The sequence below is a fragment of the Dromiciops gliroides genome, chromosome 6, assembly GCF_019393635.1.
Source record: "Dromiciops gliroides isolate mDroGli1 chromosome 6, mDroGli1.pri, whole genome shotgun sequence".
Classification (NCBI taxonomy): domain Eukaryota; kingdom Metazoa; phylum Chordata; class Mammalia; order Microbiotheria; family Microbiotheriidae; genus Dromiciops; species Dromiciops gliroides.
The window spans coordinates 126369133-126375132 of NC_057866.1; positions in this window are offsets into that span (position 1 = coordinate 126369133).

The following is a 6000-nucleotide window of genomic DNA, read 5'->3' on the forward strand; positions in this document are numbered from 1 at the left end:
AATGAATTCTGAGATGTCATCAACAATTCAACAAGTACTTATTAAGGGCTCAGGATAATTAAATCAGAGATGAATGGGACTTCATCTCTACTCTAAGAGAGCTTGAAATTTGGTGGAAATAAAAGAGATCCATACAAACAAGTTTGCTATGGAGATGATGATTATGATAATTTATTAAAAACTATGAATCCCCATCTCATCCAGGTTGAAAGTTCAGGGGCTTCTTACAGACTTGATCCCATTACTCATCATTATAGGAGCTTTGACACACTCCATTTCTGATCTGGACTGCTTTGTTCCTCCTTATACAACCTGGTGGCTTCCTGCTCCCATGAGCTCAGTATTTTCATGCAGTGGGACAATCATCTTCATTGTTTAGGATACTACACTTCTCAATGCAGTCTAGAATTTAATTAATTTTTTTCTGCCATGTCACACTCGACTCATTTTGAATTTTCAGTCCACCAAAATTGCAAATCCTTTTCTCACAAACTCTTTGCTAGCCAACTTGATCAGCTGATTTGTTGAATTTATGTAGGATTTTATATTTATTGCTCTTAAGTTTCATCTTATTAGATTTGTCCCATCCCTGTAGTTTGCTGGGATTTTTTAAAGAGTAGATTATTTTTTTCTTTCTTTCTTTCTTTTTTTTTGGTGAGGCAATTGGGGTTAAGTGACTTGCCCAGGGTCACACAGCTAGTAAATGTCAAGGGTCTGAGGCTGGATTTGAACTTAGGTCCTCCTGAATCCAAGGCTGGTGCTCTATTCACTGTGCCACCTAGCTGCCCCAAGAATAAGTTATTTACCCAAGGTCCTATATATAGTAAATGGCATCAGTAGGATTTGAACCTAGGGGTTCTGGTTCTGGAGCCAGTGCTTTCCCAGTCTACTACATTGCCTCCTCAAGAAGGTAAGCAGTTGGTTTCCACGTTAGCACTTTCTCCAATATGGCAGTGTTCTAAATTTAATTCAAGACAGAAGGGACTAGGTACTTAAGAGTTGTTGTTCAATAATTTTTCAGACATGTCCTACTCTTCATGACCCCATTTGAGGTTTTCTTGGCAAAGATACTGGAGTGGTTTGCCATTTCTTTCTCCAGCTCATTTTACAGATGAGGAAACTGAGGCAAACAGGGTGAAATGACTTGACCAGGGTCATGCAGCTAGTATCTAAAGTTGAATTTGAACTCAGAAAGATGAGTCTTCCTGACTCTAAGCCCAGTGCTCTATTAACTACACCACCTAGCTGTCCTGAGAGCAGGGTACTGAAATGACAAAAGACAGAGAAGAAAGAGACTGTGCTTATAGCTCAGTTTTGGTTGCCACTTTATAACACTTGACTCTTTCCCCTTAACATTTGCACTCACTTGTCACTGAAGGGTATAGCTTTGGTCAAAGTGGTTGAGGCTGCTTTGGAAAACTGATCTCTGGAAATGAGAACACAGAGTGCTTGGGTATGGAACCAAGCTAAGGGCCAGATTGGAGCTAACACTTACTGGGACCATAATAAAATGCTATTTCAAAGCTTAGTCAAATACAAGTGTGTTACCATAGAGTGAAAGTCTTCAATGAACAGGGTTTCCACATTACTCACTGTTCCTTATTTTTTTAAAACTGCTGCCTTGAGTGTGGATTTGTTTCAGACACTCTCATTAATGGAAGTTCTTTGGGAGCTAGTGGATGAAGAGAGTGGAAGGCGAGAGCTGTCTTTAAACATCTGAAGTTCTGTTATGTAGAAGGGAGAAGTAAGGTAGAAATTGGCCAAAAAATTTAGGTTTAATGCAAGGAAAAGATTTTTCTTTTTTTTAAAATAAACTTTTTTTAAAAATTATTTTCCAGTTACATGTAAGGATAGTTTTCAACATTTGTTTTCATAGGATTTTTAGTTCCAAATTTTTCTTCCACCTTCCCTCCCTCCTCCCCAAGACAAAAAGCAATCTGATATAGGTTATATATGTACAAATCACATAAAACATATTTCTGCATTAGTCATATTGTGAAAGAGGAATCAGAGCAGAAGGGAAAAATCTCAAACAAGAAGGAAAAAAAAAACAACCAAAAAGTAGCAACAGTATGTTTCAATCTGCATTCATAATCCACAGTTCTTTTTTTTTGGCTGTTGAGAACATTTTCTATCATGAGTTCTTTGAAATTGTTTTGGATCATTGCACTGCTGAAAAGAGCTAATGTTGTTGTTACTGAGTACAATGTTATCCTGGTTCTGCTCCTCCCAGTCAGCATCAGTTCATGTAAGTTCTAAGGAAAAGATTCTTAATGGCTATAAGGTGTAATGGACAGAGCCCAGGATGTGGACTCAGGAAGACCTGAAGTCAAATCACACCTAAAATATGTATTAACTCTGTGATCCAAGGCAAGTTATTTCATCTTTGTCAACCTCAGTTTCTGCACCTGTAAAATGGGTGAAAGGGATACTAATTGCACTTGCCTCACAGGGTCATTGCAAGGATCAAATGAAATAACATGATAAGAGTTTTGCAAACCTTAAACACTGTATATATATATTTGGGCCATCATCAACAACAACAACAATTACAATGCTCAAAAATGAAATGGGATATTTTGAGAAGTGTTTCATCCTCTAAGTAAAATGTAAGTCCCTTGAGGGAATATAACATTTTGTTTTTGTCTTTGTATTCCTAGAACTTTAATGATGAATTCTTTGGCCATGACCACTCATGATATAGAAATGTACAGAATAGTTTTCAGTGGTATATACTTCCCTTCCTCTTTTATAGTGATAGCGATAGAATAGCAGAAAAGGGGCAAGAGGGTGCTAAGAATCACACAGTATTTAGAATGTTTAGAAACTTAACTCCATTGTTGATACTTTGAATTTTGGACCTTTACCCAATGACCACTGAGTCCACATACTGCTGGAAGAACTGAATCATATCAACTTTTTTTTTTTTGAGGTAATTGGGGTTAAGTGACTTGCCCAGAGTCACACAGCTATTAAATGTTAAGTGTTTGAGACCGGATTTGAACTCAGGTCCTTCTGAATCCAGGGCCAGCGCTCTATCCACTGCACCACCTAGCTGCCCCTGAATCATATCAACTTTGACATTCTTCTTATAAATTAAATCAGAAGACGAAGTGGCATTTAAAAGGAAAGATAATTCAAAAGTTTTCCTTGGAGAAGAAAATAAAGGAGTTGTCATAAATGCTTTTATCATGCATATAAAAACAACAAAGAACATGATAGATCATCAGATATGCAAAAAGAGTACTGTGAAGATATTTGCAACTTTTGTGGTAACTGCTATTGTAGAGGATGGAGAGGTAATGGAATCCCATCAAGAACTTGATAAGACCTCCTCCTCTCTCCAAATTAAAGCAACACATTCTTTTTACTTGGTGACTTCAATGCAACAATAGGCATGCATATGAATGGTGAAAAGTATGTTGGATAATATGATTCAGAAGTAAGAATGAGAGGCCAAAGACTTTCAGATTACACAGAAGTGTCACACCTAGAAATAATGAATACTTTCTTTGAGAAAAGAAATAGAAAGTGTTGGATATAAGAAAAGCCTACTCATGTATAACTTATTTTGAAATGCTCGAGTTCTAGTGGGTGGGGGGTGGGAATGGAGGAGGAAGAGAAGTAGGACCACAATTTTTAAAAAAAATTGATGTTAAAATTTGTTTTTACATATATTTTGGAAAATAAAATTCTATTCAATAAAAAAAGCCAAAAAATCTTCAGGCAAAACAAAATCAATTATATTTACAGAAAGGAAATGACTCAGTACTACTTTGGGAGTCATCCCAAATCAGCTGTTACTATATGATCATTCTACTGACTTGTTAGGGCAATGACCAAAATTAATACAAAGGAAGGTAAAAGAATGAAAGTGAGGGAAAAAAGTATGACGTAATTAAATTAGCTCTGGCCTGACCTATTGAAATAGGTTATTGATATAAAAAATGGAAAGTGGATGGAGAAAAGGAAATCAATACCAACTATAATATTCATGGACAGAAATGAATATAAATCAATTGCCAAATTGAGACCCCCCAAGTGCCTAAAAACCACTTTAGTCAGCCAATGATTGACTTAATTGTCAAGAAGCAGGACATGGCAACCAAGGACAGCACCAGTTTTGAAAATAAAATTTGTAAAGTCTTACAGGAAATGGTAGTGGCATGAGGAATATCTCCTGATAAAACAGTAAGAAGTAGTAGAAGGAATAACAAGTTTAAAGAATGCTTGGCAAGAGAGCTAAGTAAGTAAAATATTCCTGAGAGCATTTAAGGATGATACAGAAAAGAAAACAACAAATGAATGAAAGATTAAAAAGATCAGTAAAGATTTTTGCATTGAATTCTTTTTACTATTAAGGACAATGGAGGCATGCATTTAGACTCACATTATAAACCTGGAAATATTTGAGGAAGTAGAACTGAAATAAAGGACGTAGAGGAAGTAGGCATTGAAATAAAAAACAAAGAAGGAAAAGTCAGTTGAATTAGATTAGACCAAGTACAGTCAATCCTCAATTTTCACAGAGATAATGTTCCTATAAAACAGAGCAAAAGTAAAAAATGAAAAAGTTGATACACTGAACTAAGGGGAAATAGGGAGTTGTGTTCCCATGACCGCCCAAAACTGTAATCTTTTGCTAGAAATTACTGAAGATACACTTTCTGCATACAATTATTTATAACAAAACATTAATTCTAATAATGTGCTCTTTTTCTAACACAGTAACCATGAAATAACCCATAAAATGTAGTACAAAAAATAAAATTGATAACATGAAAAACATTTTTCTTGCTAGTAATTCCCTAGAATTCTGTAAACTTTTGTGCTAATATCTCAATAAAAAATGTATTTCAGACAATATTAGTTTTTCATAACACATGAAATCTACTATATAACTAATAAAATTCTTAAAATGAATACTTTTTTGTGGGGCAATTGGGGTTAAGTGACTTGCCCAGGGTCACACAGCTAGTAAGTGTTATTGAGGTCAGATTTGAACTCAGATCCTCCTGAATCCAGGGCTGGTGTTCTATCCACTCTATCACCTAGCTGCTCCTAAAACTAAAACATTTTTAACCTGAATCTCACCTTCCACTGTGTCAGATGGTGGTTTGAGGGTATTACACTGTTTACCATACTTCTGTAAACCTCTTTACTTTGGCCACCCTCTGAAAACCAAGGGAAAGGTTGTTGGGACCTTATTTGTACAAAACACTGAGACAGGTGAGATCTTGATATCACCACTGACACTCTTTCCTGCATGGTTGGTGGATGGCATTGAAGATTGTGAAGGCACCAGTTTGAAATAATCCATCAATGATGTCTGTCTTGTAGTTTTCTGATGAAGAAATCAAAGATATCTATTCCCATATGAAAAATGCTCTAAATCACTAATGATTAGAGAGATGCAAATTAAAACAACTCTGAGATACCACCTGACACCTATCAGATTGCCTAAAATGACAAAAAAGGAAAATAATAAATGTTGGAGTTGTGGAAAAATTGGAACACTAATGCATTATTGGTGGAACTGTGAACTGATCCAACCATTCTGGAGAGCAATTTGGAATTATGCCCAAAGGGCTATAAAGCTGTGCATACCCTTTGACCCAGTAATACCACTTTTGAGTCTTTTCCCCAAAGAGATCATGGAAAAGGGAAAAGGACCCACATGTACAAAAATATTTATAGCTGCTCTTTATGTGGTGGCAAGGAATTGGAAGTTGAGGGGATACCCATCAATTGGGGAATGGCCGGACAAGTTGTGGTATTTGAATGTAATGGAATACAATTGTGCTGTAAGAAATGATGAGCAGGAGGAGTTCAGAGAAACCTGGAGGGTCTTGTGTGAGCTGATGATGAGTGAGATGAGCAGAACCAGAAGAACATTATACACAATATCATCAACATTGTGTGTTGATCTACTGTGATGGACTGGATTCTTCTCACCAATGCAATGGTACAGAAGAGTTCCAGGGGACTCATGATGGAAGA